The 11604-nt window shown below is 45.6% G+C and overlaps 1 long non-coding RNA gene across 1 annotated transcript in view; it reads left to right on the top strand.

The window, feature by feature from the left end:
* The first annotated feature begins 200 nt into the window (after positions 1-200).
* LOC102368448 overlaps positions 201-11604 on the top strand; it is a 29110-nt gene continuing 17706 nt past the window's right edge. Inside the window, exon 1 of the long non-coding RNA XR_324316.1 lies at positions 201-357. This is a non-coding gene — a long non-coding RNA (uncharacterized LOC102368448). The remainder of the gene's footprint in view (positions 358-11604) is intronic.

Genomic DNA, 11604 nt, shown 5'->3' with positions numbered 1-11604 from the left:
GATATTGGACCATGGAAAGGGGGCTGAGACCTACCTCACCCCTACAGCTCTGTAACAGGGAACTTAACTTCTGTTATCAGAAGGCAGGATGGCCCCTTTAAGACCTGAATCTTCAATGCACAGCTTACCAGCAGGGCAGGGGTTAAGAGCTAAGCCTGGCAGGCTGGTCAGCTGACTATGACTATCAGGTGACTGTGAGAGGGTCTAGGGCCAGAAGTATATAAGCCCAGGTCTGAACAAACTGGAGAGGAAGAGATTGATTCCAGCAAGCTTCAAGCAGAACTGCAGCTGCTCTACAAGGGAGAGCATCCAGCAGTAGAGACTGAAATGGGGAGCCTATGAAAAGAAAGCAAGCAAGTAAGAAGGCTAAATGCTATCTGTAATTTTGTTTTATAGCCCAGGGGCTTGCTATTTATGTTATAGTTTAAACCGGTGGTTTGTGGATGAGGCTGTAGGGGAGGGAGAGGCCTCATTAGGGTCCATGGTGCACCGTTACAGAGGGGCCAGAGAGTCCAGCAGCAGAGGGGTGCAAGCTGCTAGGGAGAAGGGGGACTCGGCCTACTCAATTTCTACCCCCTAACAGTCATACAAATAACACCTGTGAGGCATGGGGCACATTAAGGGAAGGTTGGAGCATGTAATTAGCCTTTAAGGCAAGAGCTCCTCACCTTTTGAGAATGCAAGCATAGGTCATGCCTAGGGGAAACCCTAGGGCAGCCTCCCCTTCAAGAGGCAAGGAACGTCAAGACTTGGCAGGTGAGTGAAGGAGAGCCTGTGCTTAGAGGAGAGGTGGAATAAGAGACTCTGGGGTGGCTTCATGGACTTATCAAGTACCGCCAAAGATGACATAATTTTACAAGCTCTTTCCAAGCCCTGTGCTTTAATCACCTGATCAGGGCATAGAGCTGGGACCTGCCCCTGACCAGAACAGTTCCCAGCCCCTACTCCATGATTGCAGGGTGGGAGCTGGAGAGCCTGTTCAGCTCTGCAATTGTGGAGTTTGGTGGGGAACAGGTCAGGGAGGCTGCTCCCTGTCCAGCTCTGTGATCATGGAGCTGAGTGGAGAACAGGCTCCTCAACCCCCTATACCAGCAGGGAGCTCCCAGCACCAGCTCTGTGACTGTGGGGCCAGCGCTGGAAGATCCTTGTCTCCCAGCCTGAGCCCCACTACCACAGAGCTTGGGCCGGGAGATAAGGATCTCTCAGTGCTGGCCTTGCTGTTGCAGAGCTGGTTCTGGTAGATGAGGATCTACCAGCTGCTGCTTCTCAATCATAATCTTGGAGTAGTGGGCTTGGAGCTCTCTGCTGCCAGGGCAGGGGGACATAGTCCCCACCCAGGTTCCAGTGGCATAGCCCACCCTGGCAGCAGGCAGCTCCTGGGGGCAGGGAGCAATCTCTCACCTCCTGGTGTCTGGCTGACCAGGAGCAGATTTGCTCCTGGTCAGGCATGTACATGAGCGCTACTGCACAGTAAGTAATTGCAAGTATACTTTCTACTTGCGTTTGCAGATAGCAAATTTACTTGTGACTAATAAGGTTTACTGCTCATTGAGTGTGTTCACATGTAGATGCACATGCTTACTGTGTGGTAAGCTATGCTACTGACCAGTAAAGAATATCATGTAGACACACCTACCCTGTAAGATACCTGAGTATACTAGCTGGTTTGAGCTCAGGGTTTCAGGGATGTTTTAGGGAATAGAATCATTTTCCATAGAGTAAAGTCACTATGTGAATGCTTTTGTAACCCTAAGATTTTGTTTCCTCATTTAGCTAGTACCAATGTCCCACCAATATGGCACTACCCATACTGTCCCTCTCTTGACCCCAGGTGCTTGTTGGCAAACCCTGCCCTCTTCCAGTGCAGTGTTACTACACCAGTTTAGCTGAGCTATTATTGCCTAGAGTTTTAAGTTTTTCCATGGGCATATTTATTAATGTGCATGAATAAACTGCGGAGCAATTTTTGCTGCAGTAAATTACTCCCAGGTGCAGCATTTACATGTGCACCTGGGACAGCAGCAAACTGAGCTAGGGAGGAGCAGTTTAGGCCAGGGCTGCTCCTGCCTTGCTCTGGCCCCACTGCAGCAGCCAGGGAGAGCCTGGGGACAGCTCTGGGCTGGCAGGATGCCTGAGGGTCATCCCTGGGCTCTGGCTGGCAGGGCAGTATGGACTGAGGTGGCACTGGAAGAGGGCATGAGGGGTCAGGTCTGGGCAGCGGGTGGCTGTGTCAGGTGGCAGAGGAGCTGGCTGGGCCATGAAGCTCCTGTAGCTGCCAAGCCATGTGGCTAGCCAATGGGAAGCAGTGTGGTCTCATGCTGGTTGGGTTAACCAGGTGCAATTTATTCCTGGGTCAGCATCTACATATGCATTGTTGTGTGGTTAAATAAGTCCACAGCAGGCTAGTACTAGTATTTACAAGTACTAGCCTGCTGTAGAGTTTAGTGCTGTCCTGTGGCCTAATAGAGCAGCACATGTAGATGCTGACGTTTTCCTGCAGAGCTAATTGGTCTACTCAGCAGTAAATGTCCCATGTAGACACACCCTGTGAGTGAGAATTTGCAGCTACCTCCTTTAGAGTTATTGTTTTGCAATCCATGCTGGAAACAGACTATTTAGAGAAGGAATAATATCTGCTGCAGCGCTTCATAGACTACTATAGAAATACTTCCTTGATCATAGAATCTCTTCTCAAGGGGCCACTACCAGGAGTAGCAATAAAGGCTAGAAGGGGATTTCTGGCATATAGGAAGGTATTGTATCCAACTGAAAATCCAAAAGCAGAGGCTCACAAGGGCCTGGAATTCACCCTGTCTGTGTGAATAGTACTTAATAGAAGGTGTACAGTCCAAAGAGGAAATTGCTGATTAATATGAAGAGACAAGGGCTTTCTAAAATACCAGTTCTCACCAGAGCTAAATATATGTGGAACTTGATTTTCATGGGTACTGAGCTGCCCTAGATTTTTTTTTTTTTTTTTTTTTTTTTTTGACTGGTGTTGTGGCTGATGGACACCTCTAAAAATCAGACCCTTACAGCCTTTTAAGTTCAAAACCACATTCTCTCTAAAAATTGGATATTTTCAAATATGAAAAGAGACAAACAAATTCCAAAGTCAAGGCAGGAGAAAAGAGGCAATGTGTTATGCCTTTGATCTCCTTTACTCCTGTCACACCAGATTGTTAGCTTATGTGAAAATGCAGTGATGCATTAAAACAAAATAACCAGGAAACTGAAGACCTGCAGCCATTTTGTATCTAGAAGCAGTGTTGTATTATGTTACTGAGGCAGATTTAATCAACAGGAACCAGGACTGGAGGGCAGTAACAAATAAGCAGAGAAATAAGTCCCAGAGTCATTGTAATTAAAAACATCTGGGTGATGTCAGCCTGCCTAAAAGGCCATCTCATAAAGAGTTTGCAGGTATTCCTGAAATGTTCTTACTAAATGGGCAGTGTCAAGGCTTTACAATATATGCCACTGTATTAATCGTTTTAATGAGCACAGATGCAGGCTGAGTATTCCCACCAACCCAAGCTGCTTTTATGTTGGAAAGGCAATGCCATTTAAAAACTTATAATGACAGATTGGTAGTCAGAAAGCAAGGCAGCCAGAAACAGCTGGCACTTTCTCTCTCCAGGAAATGGACTAATCATGGGCACATCCTAAGTCAAGACTTTTTGGTCCATTGGGAAAAGTTACCTTTTGTGATTATTTCTTCTGAAGTCAGTAGGAGCAATGAAAAGGATGTAGTTGAACCTACCCTGCAAAAATGAGGTTTTCATGGTTGTAAAAACTATGAAGGTAAAAGATGGTAGAGATTAAGTTTCCTCCTTGGGATGTATAAATCTCTCTGTCTAAATAGCTGACCCAACACCCTGAGAATAAATACCTGATCTGAGCCTTCAAGAGACCGAGAAGCAATAATGTGGGATGAAACGCTTTGAGTTTTCATCAATAAGCTAATGACAAAGATTAACTAGAAGTCCTTGCTTAAAGTATAAATACACCTGAAACAAAGACATGGAGAGTTTTGGGGGCAATTTGTTACTGCATTGCTCCATGGAAGGAGATGTAGACCTGGTACAGATAGCAGAGCTCAGAGCTCGTCTTTTTTCATGACAGAACAAAGAAAGCTGAGCTCAAATCCTGCCTAACTGGCTGGACTCAGAATCCCATCTCCATCTCTACACTCAGGAGTGGGAAAGCAAAGGAGAACCTTAGTGCCACCCCTCCTTTTCCCTATTATTGCCACAGAGGTGGTTACTTGTGTTAGCCTGAATTTAGGCAAAAGGTAGGGTAGAGTAATACCTTTTAAAAGTCAAATGATTCAGAAATGCATGAACTTCTGTAGGCAACAACCTATTTCCTTAAAGTCTTGTCACACACCAGTTTTAGGCAGCTCCTGGAACTCTTTGTGATCCTCCTGGGGTCTTGCCAAAAGCGGGAAAGTGAGGTCCCTCTCTGTCCACCTGCCACAACTTCATGATACTTAAAAGAAATTATACAAAAAGGGAGGCTCCTATAATGGGCAATGCCCATCTCTTCGAAGAAGGGGCTTGCCTTTTCAGTGTATTTTCTGAGGCTCCACATTCCGTACACTTCTTCCACATGCCAGCTCTGGTGTTATCCAAGTGATATTCGCCCAAACAGCATTTAACATTGTGCCCTGCCGCCCTCTACAATAGGGCGAGGACTGGCATGCCAGTCTAGCTAATTAAACAATAAAGACTAGGTGCCCGCCATCTTAGTTCAGGGTTGGTACTTATCCATGCCTTGCCCTAGTATTGGGTTTTTTGGCACATTTGAGAATTGCACTAAGACAATCAAATTCATTGTCTCACATTGTCAAGTATTTGGTGTATGGTGAGATTCCAAGTCACGTGTCCCATCTTGCAGTTCTCCCAACCTTGTATGGATCTCCAGATGTCCAGAGTCTTTTTGCTAGATGCCTACTGTGTGTTTTGGAGGCTCCTCCAAGCTTTCTTCTGACCAGCCTCTCCAGGCCAAATCTTGGAGCCTCTATCCTTTGGCTCCAAGAGTTTCAGGATCCTCCCTGCAGCCTCTGCCCAGCTAAGCAGCCCAGGCTTGTGGCAGAGCCAGTGTGCATGGTGTTTTGGGTGCAGACTCTGTGCTGCTCCAAGACCCAGCAGTCTCCAGCCAGTTCAAAATGCCTGCTCTGTTCTGTCTGCTGGAGCATCTTTATGATGTTGCTCCCTGTGCACCCTCCAATGTGGAGGAAGCATGTGCATTTAAATGCTGTGCCAGGGGTGCAACTCCATGCAAAAAGCCTGCAAAGCACATAGCAGCTAAGGAGGTCACTGGGAATGGATGGTTTCAGGAGTGGGGTCTAGGAGGGGAACAAGATAGGGGGCTGGATCATATCCCCATGAGCTGGGGCTTCCTTCCTGGGGCAGGGGCAGTAGCTCCCCCAAGGGTGCCTTCCCTCACTACTCCTACCTCCTAGCCACCCTGGGAAGTATGACCCATACCACCCACACTCCAATCCCAAATCTTGGTTTATTAGAACACGAGACCTTCTTTAATTTACTTTCTCTTTATTTAATATTAAATTTGTGTGGTTTTTTTTGTTTTTTTTCTCATTTTTTATCCTTCAGTGGGTGACTTCCTTTATCTCACCCCCCTTCTTATACTCCTACCTCCTAGCCACCCTGGGAAGTATGACCCATACCACCCACACTCCAATCCCAAATCTTGGTTTATTAGAACACGAGACCTTCTTTAATTTACTTTCTCTTTATTTAATATTAAATTTGTGTGGTTTTTTTTGTTTTTTTTCTCATTTTTTATCCTTCAGTGGGTGACTTCCTTTATCTCACCCCCCTTCTTCCCCCCCCCCCCCCCCCCCCCCCCCCAATCCCATTTCCCTTCCACTTCCCTTTGCATCACCCACCCACATTACATGAACTCTCTGCCTTCCAGCTTCATATCCCTTTCCCTCCACTCCAACTCATCTCTCCCACGCCCCCACCCAGAGCAGGAATAGAAGCCTGTACTGACTCACCAGCCCAGTAGTGGCAACTCAAAGTTGTAGCTCCTGGTCAGGCCCCTGCTTGCTAGCCCTCTAGTGGTAGGGGGCACTCAGAGTTTTTAGCTTTAATGTGTAACTGCTCCAAACTTGAGCTACCAATAACAATGATCAACATCTGAGCAGCTCAAAGTGCAATGTAAAACAAGGCTTTTAGATGTTGACATCTGACAAAGCACATTGTTGCCTATGAAAGCTTATGCCTCTCAGAACCACTTAGTCTTTAAGGTGCCACTCTGCTCCACCTTCTGCCCTAACTTTGCCACATGACTCCTTTTGAAGGGCTCCTCCCTCTTGCAGGCTTCAAAAAATCTCTTTGAATAATCTCTGATTTTAAAATGCATTTTAAGGCAGAAAAGCGAGTCTTTAGGTGAATGGGATGTAGTTGTAAAGAATAACTTTTGTAAGGAGAAGGCATGGATATGAAGCTGGAAAAAATTATGATGACAACAGCAGGCTTGTTCTGGTGCCGGCCAGTTAAGAGACTGCATGGATTTCATTGTCATATGGTTGGTCAGTGTAAGAAATACTTTATATATGAGAGAGTCAGGGGTATCTTCTTTTTTTAGAAGGTTAGTGAGTCTTTTGACTATCCAGCCAGGTTAAATTTGTGTTTTGTTTAAAGGGCCGTTGATGTTTGACATGTGTAACTTGGTTCTGCTTCCTTAATCCAGGTGGGTTTGCCCATTCATAATGTGTTTGGTTATATATGGAAACTTATTCATAAGCCATTGTGTCAGAGGTTATTGCTTTTCTTTCTGCCTCAGCTGATGTGATTTCCTTTCACCTGGGAGCATGGGATTCTTAATTTCTGGAGGGGGAGGTTAGATGCTAAGCTCTATAGAAATAAGAGAGGGAGCATTAATTGCTTTAATGGCTGAAAGGATTTTTATAGCTGTAATTGTAATTGCTGGATAATTGTGTGGGGTTTTTATCATTTGTAACTTGTAGTGACTTATGTTGCCATTGTCAATAGTTAAGTTTAATAGCATATTGGCTCGTTTAATGGTCTCTGTGTGAAGAACCTCACCCTCATTAATGTTAACACACAACTGCCAAATAAAAAGGACTGTGGTTCTTTTTAAGATGGTCATTTGATGCAAGGGATAAAATCTGTTGCCCACTAGAGAACTTTTTCATGGAAGGGAAGCATGGCGGGCTAATTATTACCAATACATGTCTTGGTTACAAAAAGATATTACAAAGGTCTCTGCTAACGAGGGTGCAACAGTCAATTAATTTTTAATTGTTCTATAATAACCTGGTTGCTATTGTCTAAATGTTCTGTCGGCCTAAACTAATATGTCTGTCTAGATATTTCTATTGTACCCAAATTTGGGGAATCTGTGCATTTTTACAATATTCTATAAATCCATGCAAATGGTACATAACTAAATACAAGTCTTCTTTAAGTTCCCTCTTTCCAGGAAGCTTAGGCTTCTGGATTGCCAGTGTGGTTCAGGGGAAATGGCAATTTTAAGGCACATTCAGTATAATAGAGACCTGATACAAAGGTCACTGAAAAAAAAATGTAGATTTTTCTGATTTTAATGGAATTTTGAATAAGACCTTAAGTGCTGTCTTGTATATAATGGTACATACATCTATATTTAATTTATGGGGTGTGTGTATTGTTTTAATTTGGCTCCTTATTCTTAATCCAATAGTTCTTAAAGCAGCCTCTAATTTTCAATGCTTTTATGTTGGGTGGTCAAATTCAGACATGATGGATTTTATTTTCAAAGGTGCTGAACATTACATTCCACTGAGTGCTGTCATGTGTTTAGTACCTCAAAATTAGAGGCCTCTTCAAATGCTATAAAATGGCCTCATTGTTCAAATATATTCAATGTATCAGTCTAAACAAGACTGCATCACTTAAACAAGATGAGGAATTCAGGTTACGTAAAAGTTTCTTGGCAACAGTCGTCTTGAAGAGAATTGTAGATGTACCTGTAGCATTGATTTTTCTCCCCCTCCCCCTGATATTCGCTGTGTTGAATTATTAATATGGTCCATTAATGCATGGTAGACTTATTTTTAATAAAAAATAAATTGTTAAATATGAAAGGAACATTTATGCATTGGTGGAAGAAGGGAAAGCTTAGTGCCACTCTGTTTTTATTGGAATATAATTACTGAAATGAAAACAACTGTGTATGTAGCAGTGTGCGATATCCAGATATAATTCTACAAACAAAGCTTCCATACAGCATCAAAAGCCACCCACACGAACCCATAAAATCAATGAAATGACAAGTTAAGAGACCCTTTTTCATACTTTAACATCCAAAGATCACATTAACAGTGGACTGACTGCATTTCTTTCTACCTACAAAAGATAAAAAGATTCACTACAAAACCATATTCATCTAGCCTGCACTGTAGTGCAAATCCTTCACTCTGGGGGTTTTGTATTATATGCCTTAGTAGTGTGTGGGTTTTTTTTTTCTGGTGTTTTTTTTCTCAGCTCCTTCCCAACATAGCAGGTAGGAAATAGAGTGGGATGGGTAGGTTGCTGTTAAAGTATCAAATGTGTTCATCTGTTGTCGTCTCTCTTACTGGTCTGCTGGCAAGGAGGCCTGGTCTAATGAGCCAAAGGATGTTCAGCAGACTGGCACTGCCAAAAAAGATTATAAAGCCAGAAGGGCCCATTGTGATCCTCTGATCAAAACTGTTTGCATAACACAAGCCATTGAACTTCTCTCCCCAGCCTGTTCCCCGCCCAGCTCCATGCTTACGGAGCTCAGAGGGGAACAAGCTCCCTAGCCTCTGCCCCACAATCGTGGAGCTGGGACTGGGAACTGTCCTGTTCAGGGGCAGCCTGATCACTGATTTTTAAGCACAGGGCTTGGCAAGAGCTGCAGGAGTGGGGTAAGTCCCTGCCCATCTGCCAGTGGGGAAACTAGCAGTGAGCTAGCTGCCCCACCAGTGGATTGTGGCAGCTACCCCTCTCCTGCAGCCCTTTCCAAGCCCCCTGCCTCTGATCAAGGAGCCAGGGCCAGGAGCTCCCTGCTTCCAGGGCAGGGGGACATTGTCTCCGCCCCAGCAGCAGGCAGCCCCAAGGGACAGGATGTAATGTCCCAGCCCTGGCCAGGAGACAGCTGGTGCTCCCTGCCAGCCCCTGAGCTAGCACCCAGGGGAAGCCTAGAGCCTTTGGGCCCCAGGAAGTGAGAGCAGTGTGTTGCCATTAGCAGCAAATCTTCTTCCCTGCATGTGTAGACACCTACCCGGGAGCATTTACTCATGAGTAGTTTACTCATGAGTAAACTGATCCCAGGTCAAATGCTTGTGTTGACATGCCCAGTGACTCCCAGGCATCTACACCTATCACTGTGGCACCACAGATCCTGTTGATAAATGGGGGAACTGAGGCATCTTCAGCAAGAGGGTAGGCAGTTAGAATACAAGGGGCTCTTGACCTATGCCAAAGCTGACCAACTGAGGCATAGTCCTTTAAGAAAGATCTATGTTGTGGCGGTGGTGGTGGTGAAGAAGCTCTTCTACTCTGCTACTATTGCATTTGCAAAGTGTTGGCCAGTGGAACTGTTCCAGGTGGTGATGGGCCTGGTTAATCCAGTTGTTTTTGCCCAGAAATTGAGTCGTCTTCAGTTTGCTGTTACTGAGTTTGCAACCTACTTTACAGGAAGAAGGAGGAGAGAGAGAGAGGGAGGGGAGAAAAAAAAGCCCCTAATCCATTACAGAATGGGGACCACCATTTTTGTTGCAGAGTCAGGATTTGGGTTGAGGAGAATTGGCCTTGTCTCATTTACATTTGCCTACTGATGCACGTGATGTCCTTGAGGGGGCAAGGGTGACCAGCTATAAACTAGACCCTTGCCCACCCTGGCTTGTAAAAGGGCAGAGTGGTGGACATTACTAAGCCTGCTGTAGTCCAGCCTCTATTCAAGATGCCATTTCTCGATGCAGACTTCCTGACCACTTTTTGCCCTGTCTCCAACCTCTCTTCCTGGGAAAGATCATTGAAAAGGTGGTCATCTGTCAGCTCCAGGTGCCTCTGGAGGCCAACAGATTCCTGGAACTTTGTCAGCGTGACTTTTGCTCTGGGCTTGGTTGGCACTCTTCACCTGGAGATAGGGGAAATTGTGCCCTGCTGGTCTTACTAGGTTGTTTTTTTTGTTTTGTTGTTGTATGGTGTGTGTGTGGTGGTTTTTTTTTTTTTTTTTTTTTTAAATCGGCCTTTGATACAGTTGACCATGAGATGCTGGTAAAGTATTTATATGACCTGGTGAGTGTTCATGGGATTGCTCTAAATTGGGACCTCCCTGCTAGGAAAGAGCAGAACCTGTCAGGGGTGATGGGTAAGTGGTCATCATCTGCTTGGGACATTTCCTGTGGAATCCCCCATGCCTCCATCTTGTTGCCTCTCCTGTTTTAATGTGTATAAGAGGCTGCTGGGCAAGACTGTGTAGAGATTTAGAGTGAAGAGCCATCACTGTGCTGATGACACCCAGTTCTACATCGTTCTTATCTGACCCAGGCTCAGTAGGTTCAGTGTGGTACGGTAGGCTCAGTAGGTCCTTTCCTTCTGCCTGGCTACAGTTTGTCAACCAACTGAAACTGAATCTAGACAAGACAGAGGTGATGGTGGTCGGCAGACTGTGTGAGTTGGGTGTGTGTATGGGGGGTGGGGTGGGGGTTGAGACATCTGTCACTTATGGTGTTCAGTCTTGTCACTTAGATTTGCAGTTTTGGGATGCTCCTTGATCCTACACTGTATCCAGATGTTCAGATGGCAGTGCTGGCTAGGAGTACCTTTCACTGATCTAGTGAGAAGGCTGAGATTTCAGATTCAGATCTGGCCACCATCATCCATACCTTTGTAATCTCACGGCTAGACTACTGTAATGCTCTCTGTGGGGTAGCCATTCGGAGCTGTCCAGAAACTGTACCTGGTGCAAAATGCAGCAGCCCACTTTATGATGAGGGTGAGTCAGCATGAGTGCATAACTCAAATGCTCCACAGCCTTCAGTGGTTCTGAATAGTTTTCCAGGTACAATTCAATGTGCTGGTTTTGACTTAAGGCCCAAAATGGTCTGGGTTCTACATCTCTAATGGATTGCCTTCTCCTTTATGCCCCATCACTATTCCTAAGATCAGCTGGGAGCAACCTCCTGGTAAGTACCATCAGTGCACCAAGCCTGCTTGGTGAAAGTACTTGGGAGGTCATTCTCAGTAGTTGCTCCTCACCTAGAACTGCTTCTCTTCAGGTCCACCAGAACCTGAGCCTGGACATATTTCAGAAGTGCTGTAAGATCTTCCTATTTGGGGAAGGCATTTAGCATACAAAGGTAGTCTGGGATATTGATTGTAGGGGATTCACAACACCCTTGGCCAGCTGCACAGTCAGCTCTGGCCAGGGGTGGAGGGTAGGGAAGGGGGAGTGTGGCTACCCAGGCAGATGGCCCCATCCCCAGCTCAGCCTCCAGTGCTGTGGGTGTCTCCCAGGCCTCATCACGTAGGGCAGGGAATATGTTCCCACAGCCACCTTCACTGCCTGGCCCAGCTGCTCCTGTGCAGTGGCTGGAAGCGG

This window comes from Alligator sinensis, unplaced genomic scaffold, assembly GCF_000455745.1.
Source record: "Alligator sinensis unplaced genomic scaffold, ASM45574v1 scaffold1092_1, whole genome shotgun sequence".
NCBI lineage: Eukaryota > Metazoa > Chordata > Crocodylia > Alligatoridae > Alligator > Alligator sinensis.
The sequence above is the reverse complement of the archived record's forward strand: the minus strand, read 5'-3'. Positions and strand labels throughout refer to the sequence as shown.